General features: G+C 41.6%; 1 protein-coding gene across 1 annotated transcript in view; it reads left to right on the forward strand.

Moving 5' to 3' along the window:
- RTN3 (reticulon 3) overlaps positions 1–18884 on the forward strand; it is a 51295-nt gene that overhangs the window by 14649 nt on the left and 17762 nt on the right. The window lies entirely within an intron of this gene.

Consider the following 18884-nt stretch of genomic DNA (forward strand, 5'->3'; position numbering starts at 1 on the left):
CCCTCTCTTCTTCTTACTTTGAAGGTGAGACTATTTGAGCCTCCCCCAAATGGATTAACTTTTAGAAATACATCTCAAAATGAAATAAGGTTTTGCTGCCAGGTGAGTGAAAACAATAATTGGAAATAAAGACTTGGGTTTTCCCGTCTTGCTTAAACCCAATGAAATATATGGTGCTTAGCCAAAATGAAATAAAAGTTAAAATTCCTGTGTGAGGTTGTCAGATTCTCACGCTGTGTATTTTCTTTCAGATTCCTTTGTTTCTTCCTCTTCCTCTCAGCCTGTATCTCTATTTTCGACCTCACAAGGCAAGTCCGTTATTTTTTATGTGTGCATTAATAAAAGAAAAATGTTGAGAAAGAGGCTGTAACTGGGGATATGAGGCACAAGTTTTCTGTTGCCCTCGAGTCCCTTAAAATAAAAACTAATTACAAGCCAGTCTTTTATACTATTTAGCAGTTTCCAAAGGATTTCCTGTAAAGACAAAAGACAGTAACGTAGAATTAGGCGAAGTGGACCCTTTGACCTAGTATAAGCTTGAGATGTGGTTTTTTGAGTATCTCTTAATAATTAAAAACGCCCACAGAATTTGGAACAGATAGAATTGTGGCTCAGAAAACAACCCAACCCCAGAAGGCATTTTAACTTACTGATTTGCAGTTATGCAACTGCTTTGAAGAGGTAGTAGATTTGGAAGAAAGAAAAACACAACAGTATAAACGCCTGCTTCCACTGAGCTAGTATATTAGCTATAGAGTATTTTAGTGTGAACTTCTCTAAGATTTGTCACAAGAGCTAGACTAGTTCCAGATTACCTAGGAACATTGAACAAGTCAGCTGACTTTTTGGCAAGCCAGGCATGTTTTCCTACAGATTAAGCCAAGGCTTTGTTTTTTTGTTTTTTCTTTAGATCTGCCAACCAATGAGGAAGGGAGTCTGAGAGTGTGATAGCTATAGGTTTGTGGAAGTAGTAGCACTGCCAAAAAGCTGGAAGAGAGTGCTGTGTGCTTCATTGATTTGCACTAATAATAAAGCACTGTTTCATCTGTGCTTTGTACTTGACATCAAATACAGGTCAATGGAAAACTCTTATTTTTAAAAAGGTGATTAAACTCAGGAGACAGGTCTAAGAAACTCTGTGTGAACAGTTTATTGTCCCTGCTGAATTCTCTAGGTGCCAAGTCTGGGTGCTGGCTTGTTAGGAAGACTTTGACCTTATAAAACTAAAGAAGTAACAGGGTAAAATGGGTGTAGTAAAACTTTATCCATGTTTAATCTGTTTAGGAAACATGATAATGATAGATAATTTGTTGCTTTTAAGTGATAATTTGTTGCTTTTAATTCCGGCTGCTAACATTAGAGCCCCAAACCCTTTGTAATGTGCCTCACGGTGTAGATTTGGGTATCTTGTGGGTCAAAGCATGACCTTTGAAATTAACATGTTTACATTAAAAGATATTTTGTGAATGTTAGTCATTCAAACCTACAAAGTGACTCTTGACCATAATGATATCTTTAAAGATTTCCTTTTTCCTCATTAGATATTTAGTAATTTGGGCAGATAAGTATTACATTTATTTCATTCTGGAAAATAAACCTGTAAAAATAAAATATAAATAGAACAAATAATTATATATTTCTACTGCAGATATTTCAGATGTTTTAAAATGTATCCTTCGTAGTTATAACTTTTTTTTTTTTAATATAGGAAGGTCATTGGTATCCACAGTAGTGTAACAGTGCGACCCAAGCACAACATACCTAGTGTACAGAATGCTGAGAGGATAACTATCATAGCTTTAAAAAATAGTTTAATCCCTGTTAGGAAAAAAGGAACATACATTCAAGTAGAATGGAGGTAAATAGAATTTTTTAAATTAAAAACTAATGTTTAAGTAGGCTTATGTTTCACAGGATGAGAGTTTGTAAAACAATAGATTTGGCATTCTTTTAGCTTATAAAGAGTTCTTTTGACAAATTCAGATTCAAAATAGTGTTACTACTAAAAGGGTATTATAAAGAGGCAGTTAAAAATGTCATATCCCTGAAGGTATTCCAGTCTGGCCTCTATTGCAAACCAAATACCATATACATATACACACGCACAGGTGCGCACACACACATAATGGAAAAGGAACCCAGCTGGTACTGTACCTCATTGGCAGGTCTGAAGATCAGACTGGTTATTTGAGGTAACACTTGGCATGTGATTAGGTGTGTTCTAGGGTGGCCAAGACTGGTGCTTCTAGTCTGCCTTAATAAAAATAAGGGAAGAGGATGTTGTTGGTGTACTTGGTTAGCTGAATTAAAATGCCTGGGGGAATAGCTGAGACCAGTCCTGCCCCAACACAGGCCTTTCAGAGTGACTGCTGCCACCAGCAGGTACCTTGAGTCCATCAGTGCCAGTGCCAGCTAACTAACCTGTCTCTGGCTTCCATATTCTTTAGCCTAACGCCTTGGGCCATTGTGCCTCACTTTTATACAGGGGTGAGCAAAAGTAGGTTAACAGTTGTTGTATGGAAGAAAAACATGCAGGTTGTGATTATTACAATAGCTTTATTAACTCAAATAATGTCACAATGCAACTGGAAACCTACTTTTGCCCACTCCTATGTATCTAAACCATATTAAGCGATATGTAGCAATAATTAAATGGGACATTTTCATATTTAAGAATGACTTCTGAACTGTATATGTATCATTATTGGGTTACAGTAAGATGCAGGTACCAAAAACTGTTATTAATTTGGACTGAGTCAAAAAAGGCATTTAAATATAGCAAAAAGAAATTAATATTTACTAAATTGTACTCCTTTGAGGTATGCAGTTAGTTAAGCTAGCAGTTTAAACTTTTTGAAAGCTAATGAATAGGTCTGTGATTAGAATGTCAGTGGAATAAGTGGTTTTACTCCTGAGTAGGACTTAAGCTTACTGAGTCCTTTTTTTCTCATTAAAGAGTTAAATTTCAGCCTAATCCCTGAGCATTTCAAAATAGGGAGTGAGTTTTAATGTTTTCCTGTACTGTAAGATAAAGATGTTAACAGGTGTAGATGTAGTATGTGGCTAATTTTTATTGAGTTTATATAGTGCTCAGTACTTCATATGAATCATCTCATTTAATCTTCATACCAATTTTATGGAGGAAAGACACTAGCTCTTTTACCTATTGAGAAGGCTAGGGTTTTAACTTGCTCAAGGTCACACTGTAGGTGACAGGCCTAGGATTTCCAAGCCATACTGTAAAGATGATGAAGCATATTAGTTGTATTTTAAGGTTTATAGATATTTAGAGATGTCGTTTTGAGATTAATATTAAAATCATGAAAGCAGAAGAGGCAGAGATTACTACTTTAACCATGTTATCGCTATTAGGCAATTCAGTATCATTTGGGGAGTATATTCCTTCCATCAGACACAAAATCAAACTGAAATTTGGTTTCTGCTTTTGAAACCTTTGACGAAAGTGTAGACTGGAAAACACTCAGATTTTCTTTAGAAAGCATTGGAAGAAAAGTAGGGAAATGAGATTGGAAGCGCAATTGCACTCTGAGTAATGCAGTGGCTCTCTGGAGTAGGAAGTTAAATACTGAGCTTTGGGGCAAGCATTGAGGGAAATAATTTGCCAGTTACAGCCTTTTTTTTAACAAAAGCAAAACATTTTTCTTTGTACAAAAGAGACTTTTTTGTTTAGGATCTAGCTTGGCTGCAAAGTGTCTGCTGGCTAACTTCCTATTTTGGTGCTGTGGCTGAAAGTTGCTAATGTTTTGCACGAAAATTTGTCTTTTTTGTTTTGTGAATGTGGGAAAACTCAAGTGTAGGCAAACCTATACCTGGATGTCTCAGGCCTCCCTGTACGGATACTCATGGAATGTGTATGGAAAGTAACCTAGAGGCCACTGGCAGGCTGGCGGGCTTTCTCCACCGCAGGTCTGCTTCTTCCATGTTACAGGTATCCTTCTAATTAAAAGTAGTGAATGCCTTGGAGGGTTTGGGGGGGTGGTAACTAGTAACCAAATGGTAACTATAACAGATTTCTAAGCTATTCCCTCTTTTTAGGAAGAACTGAAGGACAGTTTGGAGAATAAGGAACAGTAAAGGGAAGATATTTTGAAGTGTAAACAAACATTTTTTTCAGTTTGAAAATGTTTACTTGGTGTCTACAGAGCATTCACTTGGAAGTTGTTTTTTTTTATCATGTCATTTTTAACTCCCAACCTTGTTCTGTAAGATAAAGTATTCTGGACACAGAAGAGGGCAGTTTCTCCCTCCATTCCCACTCCATATTCTCAAGCCCAATGAGCTTTTCCTTATTCCAATTGAAATTTCAAGTTACTGTTCTTTAAAATTAGTGAATAGATGTGTTTAGAGCAGGGAGAAAGGACCACTCACTCTGCCCCTTCCCCTCTGCAGGTTGTGTCCTGGACAAAGACTGTGGTTGGGACTGAGGGTGTCAGTGTCAGGACGAGAGTTCTGAAGTACAGCTCAGTCTTTCTGCTCTTCTAGAACTAATGAAATACAGGCAGTCAAGGTGTGGTTCTCAAGCCAGGTGCATTACCTGGGAAACTCGTCATGCAGATTCCTGAGCTTATCCTGCTCTGGAAATTCTGAGTCAGTCAGGCGGAGACAAAGCCCGTGCAGCACTCACTGGTGGTTGCGCTGAAGTTTGAAAGGGACTGTAAGAGATGTGCCAGTGGCTATTGTGCTCAGCGAGTCAGACTTTGACCTTGATAGTGATAAAGATCAGTTGCTAAAACATTTTGTTCAGGAACTTGTCTTTCAACATTGGCTTACAGTATATATTTATTTTATATTGGACTGCTTTAAATGTCTTTATTCACTTAGAACCCGCAGTTCTTAGAATGTCGTAAGCATTTAATTTTTACTGATTTAGATAACAGTCACCCAAAATCTTGAAATAGATAAAAGCTCTTTAAATTCCTGCCCTTTATTTGTGACTGGTTGGAGAGAAAGTGTTTAAAACCCTGAATGAGGACTTTGCTGTATTATATACCAGGTGAAGGTGGTTAGGATTTGACAATATATCTTTTTCTCTCTCCCCTAATAAAAAGTAGATGGTCTGCAGTATCTGTTTCAGCTGAGATTTTTTTTTTTTAATGTGTTTGGGGACATTTATTGAGAATTTGTTATAAGTCCACAAATACTTGTTTTAAGCACTTCACATGTATTAATTCATTTCATCTTCACAGCAGTTCTTGAGTTAGGTGCTTTAGTATACCCCCTTTTATTTTTGTTTTTACAGAGATAGAGAGAGGGATAGATAGGGACAGACAGATAGGAACGGAGAGAGATGAGAAGCATCAATCAGTTTTTCATGGTGACACTTTAGTTGTTCATTGATTGCTTTCTCATATGTGCCTTGACCGTGGGGCTTCAGCAGACTGAGTAACCCCTTGCTCAAGCCAGCGACCTTGGGTCTAAGCCAGTGAGCTTTGCTCAAACCAGATGAGCCCGCGCTCAAGCTGGCGACCTCGGGGTCTCGAACCTGGGTTCTCGGCATCCCAGTCCGACGCTCTATCCACTGTGCCACCGCCTGGTCAGGCTATCCCCATTTTTTAGATGAGATTAAGGAATTTGCGAAGGCCACACAATGAGTCAGTATGATGAAAAGATTTTGCATCTTTTAATTGGAATTTTTGGTTTGGGAGTAGTCAAATGTTACAGAAATTTGTGGGGTTTTTTCTTTTCCAAATGAGAGGGGAGGAGGAACAGTCTCCATATCTACCCTGACCGGGATCCACCCAGCAACCCTGTCTTGAGGCTGATGCTCTGCCCATCTAGAGCCATGCTTGCAGTGGAGCCATTTTTAGCACCTGAGGTGGAGGCTCCCTGGAGCCATCCTCAGTGCCCAGGCTGATGCGCTTGAACCAATTGAGCCATGAGTGCAGGGAAGGGAAGAGAGAGTGGAGGAGAGGAAGGGGTGGAGAAGCAGATAGTTGCTTCTACTGTGGGCCCTGACTGGGAATCGAACCAGGACATCCATACACCAGGCTGATGCTCTACCACTGAGCAAACTGGCCAGAGGAAGAAATTTAGAATATGACTGCCAACTTAATTTTCTAGTCTTATTTCAGAAAATATAATTAAAAGACAAAGAAGAAATTAGTTTAAGAAGATAAAGTAAGCAAGGAACTCAGTTCTGGATAAATTTGCAGACATCTATGATCCTTGTAGGGTTATGACATTTTCACCTCTTGCCATATATTGATTTCCTTCTAGTACAGGGGTCTCAAACTCACAGCCCATGGGCCGCGAGTTTGAGACCCCTGTTCTAGTAGATGTGTAACCCTTGTTTGTTAAGAGAGTAATGCCATATCTTTTTTTTTTTTTTTTTTTTTTTTTTTTTACAGAGGCAGAGATAGACAGGGACAGACAGACAGGAACGGAGAGAGATGAGAAGCATCAATCATCAGTTTCTCGTTGCTCATTGCGACTTCTAAGTTGTTCATTGATTGCTTTCTCACATGTGCCTTGACCGCGGGCCTTCAGCAGACTGAGTAACCCCCTGCTGGAGCCAGGGGCCCTGGGTCCAAGCTGGTGAGCTCTTTGCTCAAGCCAGATGAGCCTGCGCTCAAGCTGGCGACCTCGGGGTCTCGAACCTGGGTCCTTTCACATCCCAGTCCGATGCTCTACCCACTGCGCCACCACCTGGTCAGGCAGTAATGCCATATCTTTAAGTGATTAGAATTCTTGATAATGAATGTGCACATTAAATCCCATTATAGCAGATAATTAGAAAATATTCATGATGAGGGAATTTTTTGATAGACATTTGTTTTGTTTTGTTTTACAGGGTCAGAGGAATAGATAGGGACAGACAGACAGGAACGGAGAGAGATGAGAAGCATCAATCATTAGTTTTTCATTGCGACACCTTAGTTGTTCATTGATTGATTTCTCATATGTGCCTTGACCATGGGGCTACAGCAGACTGAGTAACCCCTTGCTCGAGCCAGCGACCTTGGTTCCAAGCTGGTGAGCTTTGCTCAAACCAGATGAGCCCGCGCTCAAGCTGGTTACGTCAGGGTCTCGAATCTGGGTCCTCCACATCCCAGTCCAACGCTGTATCCACTGCACAACCGCCTGGTCAGGCCAGACATTTGTTTTGATTACTGTTGAATGTCTGTTGTATTACATGTGTGAAGGGCTGGGTCCTTTGAACTAGGAGAGGGTAGTGGACATTTTCTGCGATGTAAGGTAATCCGGAGTTATTTCATCAGGCAGTTTTACAATATACAGTATAGTATTTTAAAACCTAACCATCTCCAAACTCCCTGGAGTTGTCTGCCATTTTACCAGGTACAGCCTTGGACAACACCAGTGACTTATTAAGTGCCATACTGACTAATTGGAAGAGTCTTTGTTTATCTGAGTTCTTGTAAAGGGCTTCTTAGATTCTGGTCTTTGTTCTAGTTAATGTTTTCATTTCTTTGTAAACTCTTTACTTCCAGCCCAGTTTTATCCATTGTATTGGCACAAGTCAGGTCTGTCCGAGTTAGGGTTTTAACTAGCCAAGAAAACTTCCTTTCATTTGCTGAAATTCTTCTTTTTTTCTTGATTGATTGATTGATTTTAGAGAGACAGAGAGAGAAGGAGGAGGGAAAGAGAAACATTCCTTTGTTGTTCCGCTTAGTTGTGCATTCATTGGCCTGATGGAGATCAAAGGTCAGACCCGCAACCTTGGCATTTTGGGATGGCATTCTAACCAACTGAACTAACCAGTCGGGGCCCATTGGCTGAAATTCTAAAGATAATTAGAATTAAAGCATCAAGGCCCTGGCCGGTTGGCTCAGCGGTAGAGCGTCGGCCTAGCGTGCGGAGGACCCGGGTTCGATTTCCGGCCAGGGCACACAGGAGAAGCGCCCATTTGCTTCTCCACCCCTCTGCCGCGCTTTCCTCTCTGTCTCTCTCTTCCCCTCCCGCAGCCAAGGCTCCATTGGAACAAAGATGGCCCGGGCGCTGGGGATGGCTCTGTGGCCTCTGCCCCAGGCGCTAGAGTGGCTCTGGTCGCAATATGGCGACGCCCAGGATGGGCAGAGCATCGCCCCCTGGTGGGCAGAGCGTTGCCCCTGGTGGGCGTGCCGGGTGGATCCCGGTCGGGCGCATGCGGGAGTCTGTCTGACTGTCTCTCCCCATTTCCAGCTTCAGAAAAATGAAAAAAAAAAAAAAAAAAGAATTAAAGCATCAAGTACTTATTTTGCTACCTGTGGTAGGTTGCTTTCTTCTTCATTTCATCAAGCCCACCACCATGTCATTCTCATTTCACTTACTGGTTTTGCTTGTCCGTCTCCTGCTCTGTATTGGAAGCTCCACAAAGGCAGGGACGTTTCTGTTCTGTTCAACTGCTTTTAACCTAGTTTCTAAAACAGTGTCTGGCACATGATAGGTACTCAATAAACATTTGTTGAATTATTACTAATTCGTTTTGCCCACGTCAGCCTGTGAGATGACAGGTCTGAGTTGTCTGAAATCGCCCTCTATAAAACAGAAGCGGAGCGCTCTCTGTGAGGGGGCGTCAGTTTTGCACATCTCAGAGGTCCATCCCTGTTTGAAGGAGGGGCTCCCAGACAGTGTTCCTTCATCCAGATTTAGTCCATTGAATGTTTCCTCGTATAAACAGTAACTAGTAAATCCAGTAACAATACATAGCTCAGATTGTGGAGTAGTTATGATTTAAATGTATCTTATAGTTCTTTAAGTTTCAGGGTTTTGAACCTTTTAACCTACAATGTTTCAGGGTTTTGAACCTTTTAACCTACAATGCTGAGCTTTATTTATTTATTTATAATACAGGGACAGAGAGAGAGTCAGAGAGAGGGATAGATAGGGACAGACAGACAGAAATGGAGAGAGATGAGAAGCATCAATCATCAGTTTTTCATTGCAACACCTTAGTTGTTCATTGATTGCTTTCTCATATGTGCCTTGACTGTGGACTTTCAGCAGACCGAGTAACCCCTTGCTCAAGCCAGCGACCTTGGGTCCAAGCTGGTGAGTTTTTTGCTCAAGCTGGCTACATCAGGGTCTCAAACCTGGGTCCTCTGCATCCCAGTCCGACGCTCTATCCACTGCGTCACCGCCTGGTCAGGCCTGAGCTTCATTTATATCCTTAACCCAGTCTTGCAGAATATCCATACTGTATAATGATAGATGTGGCCATGTTACTACATTAGCACTAAATATGAATACGGATACTGCGAACATTTTCTGTTCACTGGTGCAGTCTATACCACCAAACGTTTCCCCTCAGTTTATAGAGACTTTTTACCCAGATTACAACTAAACTAGTCTAAAGGTCCAATCCCTATTACATCAAATTTCAGTAATGTGTTGAAATAGAAAAAAGTTATCTGGCATTTAGAAACATTTTTTTTTTTTTTGCATTTTTCTGAAGCTGGAAACAGGGAGAGACAGTCAGACAGACTCCCGCATGCGCCCGACCGGGATCCACCCGGCACGCCCACCAGGGGCGACGCTCTGCCCACCAGGGGGCGATGCTCTGCCCATCCTGGGCGTCGCCATGTTGCGACCAGAGCCACTCTAGCGCCTGAGGCAGAGGCCACAGAGCCATCCCCAGCGCCCGGGCCATCTTTGCTCCAATGGAGCCTTGGCTGCGGGAGGGGAAGAGAGAGACAGAGAGGAAAGCGCGGTGGAGGGGTGGAGAAGCAAATGGGCGCTTCTCCTGTGTGCCCTGGCCGGGAATCGAACCCGGGTCCTCCGCACGCTAGGCCGACGCTCTACCGCTGAGCCAACCGGCCAGGGCCTAGAAACATTTTAATAATGGAGTTTTATTTGTTGCAGTAAGATATTTTGTTCCTTTTTCTTTTCATGTTTATAAAATCATTTTGAATAAAGTCATAATTTTTCTTTTGTCTATTAGCTTCTCACGTGAAAAAGAACATAAACTGAATAAGGGTAATTCTAAAGGTTTTGCTCTTTCGCTTCTCCCCAATTACCCACACTGAAGGCATTGCTGTCCTGAGCCTACTCGGGTCTCACCACTCCAGTCTGAATCTCTGATTCATTCATCTGGATTGCTTTAAGATCTACGTGGGTTCCAACTCCAAAGATACACAGTGTGCAAGAAAGCGCCAAGACATGTCTGTCCATGAAACAGTTGTTTTGATCTTTTTCCCTAGTAAAAAACTTGCTAGATTGGGAAGTTGGAAAACCATGTGATAAACCAGTGGCTACTCTGGTATCAATAACTGAGAAGCCCTAATTAATGTATACTTCTCAGAAGGTTAGTTTCTGTTTTAAAAGGACTTCTGAAGTTAACTCTTCTTAACCCAATTCAGTTTGCACAGTTCAGTTTTGGTTAAATTGGAAAGTTGATGCAAGAGAGTATGGAGCAGGCCAACTTTTTCAGTACTTTCAGTTCATTTTTTTTTTTTTTAATTGACTTTATTAGGGTGACACTGGCTAACATAAATACACAGGTTTCTGGTGCCCGATTCTTTTTTTGTGTGTGTGTATTTTTCTGAAGTTGGAAACAGGGAGGCAGTCAGACAGACTCCCGCATACTCCCGACCGGGATCCACCTGGCACGCCCACCAGGGGGCGATGCTCTGCCCAGCTGGGGCATTGCTCTGTTGCAACCAGAGCCATTCTAGCACCTGAGGCAGAGGCCACAGAGCCATCCTCAGAGCCCAGGCCATCTTTGCTCCAATGGAGCCTTGGCTGTGGGAGGGGAAGAGAGAGACAGAGAAGAAGGAGAGGGGGAGGGGTGGAAAAGCAGATGGGCGCTTCTCCTGTGTGCCCTGGCCGGGAACCGAACCCAGGACTTCTGCACACCAGGCCGACGCTCTACCACTGAGCCAACTGGCCAGGACCTCTGGTGCCTGATTCTACAGCACGTCTCTGTACATTGTATTGTGTGTTCAGCCCCCCCCCCCCGCCCCAGTCAAGTATTGGTCCATCACCATTTATCTTCCCCCACTTCTGGTCATCACCACACTGTTGACCGGTACCTTTAGTTTAAAATGATGAGGTGATCTGTACCTGGCACCAATCCTCCCAGGCTGTAACAGTGGATTATAGAAGCGGTGTGTTCATATGAGTACTTTATAATATCAAGTTGTTTGTTTTGTGTGGATTGCATTGTTTCTGTGAAAAGCTCTACCAAAACAAAGGGGGAAATCTTCTCCGGATTCTCCAGTCTCATCTTTTCTGTGTGCTTTACCTTTACAGTGGAAACCATAGACTGAAAAGTATTTATCATGACATTTTTGTTGTTGTTGTTATTTGCAGTTTGTAGCATGATGTGGCTTTTCTGTTTTACCTTTGGCAATTTTATGCATGTCTTATAGGTTAACTTATGGCATTGTTTGTTACATATTTGTGCGTGTATATATACATCCAGCGTGTATATATGTAATTTTAAAAAATAAAAAGCATGCTGCTTGGCCTGACTAGCTAATGTGTAATTGTATTTGGTAAACAATTTCTTTCTTTCAAATTCTAACCATAGAGGGATTGAGCTCTCTTTGCTCTGGTGAGCCACCTTCAGAAATTTTGACTTCCTCCTTTTTTCCATCTTCTGAAATACATAAAACTGACCTTCCAGTACTACCTGGAGAACAAAGCAAAGTGTCAAGCAGCCAGCCTATCTTAGCCGAAGAAGGAAAAGACGGCTTGGCTCTTTCAGATGTGAGAAACATGGAAAAGCCTCAGGGGACCCGTAAAAATGGACCCAACTCCCCGGTTTCTGTTGTGGAAGGAGGTTGCTGTAACCGTCCTTCCATTCCAACCAGCTTCCCAGATCATCCTGCTTTTCCGTCAAAGGCAGTTCAAATGGAAGAACAAATAAATAAAGCTCACGAGCCCACAAACCCCAATGAGAATACACATAGAGATGACAAAACTGCCTTGGATGCTGATGACAAGTTCACTTTGCTAACAGCCCAGAAACCACCCACCGAGCAGTCTAAGACAGAAGGCATGTGTTCATCATACTCCTTGTCGCCATCCAGAGTTTCAGGAGGTGGCATTATTAAAAAGGATTCCCCTGAATCACCATTTGAAGTAATTATTGACAAGGCAGCATTTGACAAAGAATTTAAAGATGCATATAAGGAGAGTGCAAATGATTTTGGTAGTTGGGCAACGCACACTGATAGACAGTCACCTGCAGACATTTCAGAGTCTAATGACAAACTATTTCCACTAAGAAATAAAGAGGCAGGGCGTTACCCAACCTCTGCATTGCTCACTAGACAGTTTTCTCACACTACTGCAGCACTGGAAGAAGTGTCTAGATGTGTGAGTGATATGCATAATTTTACTAATGAAATCCTGACTTGGGATTTGGTTCCCCAAGTGAAACAGCAGCAGAATGATAAATCTGACTGCATCACAAAAACTACAGGACTTGACATGAGTGACTATAATTCAGACATTCCAGTTATAAATCTTAAAACTGACAGTCATCAGAAAATTCCTGTATGTTCTATTAATGGGAGCACTCCTGTCACTAAATCAACAGGTGACTGGGCAGAAGCATCTCTCCCACAAGAACATGTTGTCATTGAAAACCCTGTACCATTCTATCTCAATCCCACAGCAGACATCAATATCCAAGGTGTGCAAGGCAGTGTGCAGAAACAAGATGACACACTTCCAGAGTCACCTGGATTTCCGTTTGAGAAATGTGTCTCTTTGGGTTCTGGACCGGCCACAGTGAAAGTGGTTTTACCTGATGGCCACCTGAACAGTGAAATGAACTGGCAGAGCTCTGTGCTGGGAGAAGTGACAGAGGCTGATAGTTCTGGTGAGTCTGATGACACAGTAATAGAGGACATCACAGCCAGTATTTCATTTGAAAGCAACAAAAGTCAGGCTGAAAAACCTATTTCCATTTCAAGTGCTATTGTAAAAGCAGATGAAAGAGAAGTCAAAGAGACTCTCAATTATAACAGGGAAACCAAAACATCTGAAAACTTTGAAGAGTCAGTCAGTGACTCTGAGCCACAAGTTCAGCATGATACTCTTAAAAGGAGTCCAGCTGGTCTGGCAGCATGTTCCCAAGTACCTGATATGAATGTCATGTCAGGAGATGTGAAGCAGACAGATAGTATGAGTGAATTTATTCCTGAAAAGACTGTTAAAACTGAGGACCCAAAACTTCCTTCAGTGGCATCCTCCAATGTTTTTAATGAGACAGGATTCTCACTAAATGAGACAGCCTCTGCCTACTTAGAGTCAGTACATGAAGACAGTATGAAAGATACAGATGATTCTTCCCCAGAGGACCTGATCGCAGCCTTTATAGCAACCAGGGACAAAGGAACAGTGGACAGATGGGAAGGAAGTGCATTTAAGGCAATATCAGAGAAGACTGTGGACTTTCAAACAACTCTTCCTGTAGAAATCTTGCATGAAAGTGAGTCACATGGTTCTGAAATGAAAGACAAAAAAAGCAAATACTCTGAACAAAGCAAAGAAACTAGAAGTGAGCTGCTGGGTGTTTTCCCCACCCAAGGTACTTCAGCGGCATCTCTTGACTTAGAACAGGAACAGCTCACAATCAGAGCTCTTAAAGAATTGAGTGAAAGGCAGGTTGAGAAATCCACTCCTGCCCAAAGTAAAGTAGAATGTCCTTCTGAGGAAATACTCAAACAGACTTTCACATTTGCTCCAGAATCTTCTCAGCCACAGAGATCGTGTAAAGCCCTAGAACACACAGCTGTCAAGATTGGATCTGATCTTGCAATTTCCAAAAAGCCCACTGTTTTCAAAGAAACTACTAGCATAGATGTTATTTCCAGCCTTAGCAACACTGAACTGGTAAACAAGCATGTCCTAGCAAGACTTCTGACAGACTTCTCAGGTAACCATTTACATTAGAAATTCTGCATGTGGTTGATTCTGCTGTGATTGATTACTTATCAAAGTGCTATTTTTCTTAGTCTCTGATTTATATCTCCAAAAGTATGATTTGGATAAAAATGGGGAAAGGTAGGTTATTTTTTAATGGTTCCTCAATTTGGTTTTCTTATACAAATATTTCCCAAAGCAGTAGACCATTTGTTAAATTAATTTTTTTTTAAAAAAAAAAGGTTTTTAATTTGTTTCTTCTAGGTTCTCTTTTCATTGTAGGTTGAGCCTAGGGTGAAGACTGCTTTTAAGAACATCATTAGGTTCTTATTTATTTACAAAGCTTATTTTTAAATCTTCATAATAGGAGCACTACTTAGCATTTGGGTTTTTTGCTGTGTGTCTTGTAAAATCTATTTGGCAATCAAAGATAAAGGAATTCCTACTGGGATAGACAGTAAATGAAACTTTTAATTAATTTGATCTTATACCATAGAGATTTTATGCTTTGGAAGTAGGTAACCTGTACTGTAATCCTATTTTGTGAGTATTACTTAAGAGAACTCATGCATTCTTCTACATTGGACTTTATTTAATATTCTTCAGGCCAAACTCACTATATGGTGCTAGAGTGCTACCATACTCATTATATAATTACTTTCCTAGCAGTTGGCCTTCACTTAAATTATTTCAATGCTGTCTGTTTTGGAGTCTTGGAAAGTGTAAGAAAAAAAGGATATTTAAGGCTCTGCAAAGGGGACCGTCAGCCTCTCATCTGATATCGAGTTGTGCACTTCTATGGTCAGTGTTAAGTGCTATGTGGGGATCTGTGGTTTTTCAGGCTTTTTTTTTTTTTTAATTTACAGTCACTCCCATTTATTTGTTTGTTTATTTATTTGTTTATTTTGGGTGGCAGACAGAGAGTAAGAGAGAGGGACAGACAGACAGGAAGGGAGAGAGATAAGAAATATCAATTCTTCGCTGCAGCTCCTTAGTTGTTCATTGATTGACCTCTCACATTTCCCCCAACCTGGGGGGGGGGGCTATAGCAGACCGAGTGACCCCCTGCTCTAGCCAGCGACCTTGGGCTCAAACTGGTGAGCCTTGCTCAAACCAGATGAGCCCGCACTCAAGCTAGTGATCTTGGGGTCTCGAACCCAGGTCCTCCACATCCCAGTCCAACGCTCTATCCACTATGCCACCGCCTAGTCAGGCTCAGGCTTTTTTTGTGTGTGTATTTTTCTGAAGTTGGAAACGGGGAGGCAGTCAGACAGACTCCCGCATGCACCCTACCGGGATCCACCCAGCATGCCCATCTAGGGCGTTGCTCTGTTGCGACCAGACCCCTCTAGCACCTGAGGCGAGGCCATGGAGCCATCCTCAGCGCCCGGGCCAACTTTGCTCCAATGGAGCCTTGGCTGCGGGAGGAGAAGAGACAGAGAGGAAGGAGAGGGGGAGATGTGGAGAAGCAGATAGGCGCTTTTCCTGTGTGCCCTGTCTGGGAATCAAACCCGGGACTCCTGCACACCAGGCCGACGCTCTACCACTGAGCCAACCAGCCAGGGCCATCAATGCTTTTTGAAATGGCAATAAAGGATTGCTGTTATTCTTCAGTAACTGAAGATTAAAAAAAAATTTTTTTTTTGATTGGTTTTAACAAGAGAGAGGGAGACAGGAACATCAATCTGTTCCTGTATGTGCCCTGACCGGGTGGCATACCGGCAACCCCTGTGCTTTGAGACAGTGCTCTGACCCACCAAACTATCCAGCCGTAATTGAAGATTATTGAACTCAGATTTAGGAGTGCTAAATTTTCATTGTTGCTTTACTATATCTAGAAGTGTGACATTGAACATAGTGAACAAGTAAGTTGTATCACCTTTTGGGTCTTCAGTTTTCTTATTCTGTAAAGTGAGGATGTTGAAGTAGATGATCTTTAATATCACTTTATTTTTAATTTTTATTTTTTTAATTCATTTTAGAGAAGTGGGGAGAGAGAGGAGGGGGAGGATCAGGAAGCATCAACTCCCATATGTGCCTTGACTGGGCAAGCCCAGGGTTTCGAACTGGCGACCTCAGCATTCCAGGTTGACACTTTATCCACTGCACCACCACAAGTCAGGCTTTAATATCACTTTAATACGATTCTCTGATTCTGGTATATCTGAGGTTTTGTTTTGTTTTGTTTTTGACAGAGACAGAGAGTAAGAGAGACGGACAGGACAGTTAGGTACAGACAGACAGGAAGGGAGAGAGATGAGAAGCATCAGTTCTTCGTTGCAGCATCTTAGTTGTTCGTTGATTGTTCATTGATTGCTTTCTCATATGTATCTTGAGGGAGACAGCTACAGCAGACTGAGTGACCCCTTGCTCAAGCCAGTGACCATGGGGTCATGTCTATGATCCCACGCTCAAGCCAGTGATCCCATGCTCAAGGTGGTGAGCTCACGCTCAAGCTGGCAACCTTGGGGTTTCGAACCTGGGTCCTCCGCATCCCAGTTAAGATCTCTATCCACTGCGCCACCACCTGGTCAGGCGAGTTGTTACAATTTTTATAGTTCTTTTGAGTGATCAGGCATATGGGAATAGGCTACAAGAATTCCAGTTCCTAATTCTGACAACTTCCTGCTTTCATGTGACCTCAGACAACTAGCCTGACTGGTTCAGCATCTTCCTGTGTTAATATGGTGATAATTATTTTGCCCTGCTTTATAGTATTGTAGTAAATAAAGTTCTGTGTAAATACTAATTAGTAATTCTCAACTGAGTTATTTAATCCAGTGTGAGAGTAAAAAGGGCTATGTAAGTTTAGGACATTTGTCACTGACCAAATTATATGATTAGTAGATATTTTTAGGCAATAATTAACACAGACCAGTGTAATTAGACCAAGAAGCTGATGGGTCTTCCTTTGTGAGTTTCAGAATTCAAAACTTTTTAAAATTCTTACTTATGAATTAAATCTTTTAAAATATAAATTACTTCAGTAAAATCTATCAGTCTCTCATTCTTTTTCAAGTATACATTCACCAGTACAGACAAAATGCTAGGCCATAAAACAACTCCAAATGTAAAGGATTCAGATAATACAAAAAATGTTTGGCCCTGGCTGGTTGGCTCAGCAGTAGAGCGTCGGCCTGGCGTGCGGGCGACCCGGGTTCGATTCCCGGCCAGGGCACATAGGAGAAGCACCCATTTGCTTCTCCACCCCCCCCCCCTTCCTCTCTATCTCTCTCTTCCCCTCCCGCAGCCAAGGCTCCATTGTAGCAAAGATGGCCCAGGCGCTGGGGATGGCTCCTTGGCCTCTGCCCCAGGCGCTAGAGTGCCTCTGGTCTCGGCAGAGCGACGCCCCGGAGGGGCAGAGCATCGCCCCCTGGTGGGCAGAGCGTCACCCCTGGTGGGCGTGCCAGGTGGATCCCGGTCGGGCGCATGCGGGAGTCTGTCTGTCTCTCCCCGTTTCCAGCTTCAGAAAAATACAAAAAAAAAAAAAAAATGTTCTAAGACCATAATGAAATTAAATTTTAAAACAAGGAAAACAAGATACCTAGGAAAATTCCCAAATATTTGGAAATTAAGCAAAGACACATTTACATAGTCTGTAGCTTAATAAAATCACAATAAAATTTTTTTTACTGTTTTAAACTGAATGTCAATGAAAATATATATCAGATTGTGGAACACACTGCTAGAAGGGAAATTTACAGATTAGAAAAGAAAAATAATTAAATGATCTGAGGTTTCAATTTACTCTTGAAAAAGAACAGAGTAAACACAAAATAAGGAAGGAAGGAAATTATAAAGGTAATAGCAAAAAGCAGTGGAATAAAAAACAAAATTAACAGTGCCAAAATAAGGTTTTTGGAAAAGATCAACAAAGTTGATTTCTTGATTAATTGAGAAAAAATGAGAGCACAGATTACCAATATCAAGCATGAAGAAGGGGTTATCACTTAAGATCCTACAGATATTAAAAGGCTAATAAAATATTATGAACTTTATGCCAACAGATTCATCAACTTAAATGAAATAAACAAATTCCTTGAAAAATACAATTTATCAAAGCTAACATAATCTCTATTAAATTTATCAAAAATCTCAAGATGTCCAGGCCCAGAGGTTTTATTAGGATTCTTTGAAGTATTTAAGGAAGAAGGAGCGAACACTTTCCAACTCATAGACTAGTATATGATAACACCAAAACCAGACGAAAACTTTACAAAAAATTTTATAGACTGATCTACATACCTCAGGAACATAATAAGATGAAAAATTGGTTTTTTTTTATTTTATTTATTCATTTTTAGAGAGGAGAGAGGGAGAGAGAGAGAGAAACAGAGAGAAAGAAGGGGGGAGGAGCTGGAAGCATCAACTCCCATATGTGCCTCGACCAGGCAAACCCAGGGTTTTGAACTGGCGACCTCAGCATTTCCAGGTCGACACTTTATCCACTGCGCCACCACAGGTCAGGCCCAAGATGAAAAATTCTTAATGAAATATTAGCAAATCAAGTCCAACAGTAAATATATCAAAAGGTTAATGATGCCTGAGCGGGTGGTGGCACAGTGGATAGAGCGTCGGACTGGGATGCGGAAGATCCGGGTTCGAGACCCCGAGTTCGCCAGCTTGAGTGCAGGCTCATCTGGTTTGAACAAAAAGCTCACCAGCTTGCGCCCAAGGTTGCTGGCTCGAGCAAGGGGTTACTCGATCTGCTGAAGGCCCGCAGTCAAGGCACATATGAGGAAGCAATCAATGAACAACTAAGGTGTTGCAACCTGCAACAAAAAACTAATGATTGATGCTTCTCATCTCTCTCCATTCCTGTCTGTCCCTGTCTATCCCTCTCTTTATTTAAAAAAAGAAAAAAAAAAAAAAAAAGGTTAATGCATCATAGCTAAGTGGGGTTTGTTCCAGGAATACAAGCTTGTTGTGGGATTGGAAATTTCATCAACATAATTCCCTACATTAACATAATAAGAGGAAAACTATGCAATATTTCAGTTGATACAGAAAAGGCATGTGAAAAAAGCCCAACATCATTATTTTGTAAAAAA

Source organism: Saccopteryx bilineata, chromosome 1 (assembly GCF_036850765.1).
Source record: "Saccopteryx bilineata isolate mSacBil1 chromosome 1, mSacBil1_pri_phased_curated, whole genome shotgun sequence".
Classification (NCBI taxonomy): Eukaryota; Metazoa; Chordata; class Mammalia; order Chiroptera; family Emballonuridae; genus Saccopteryx; species Saccopteryx bilineata.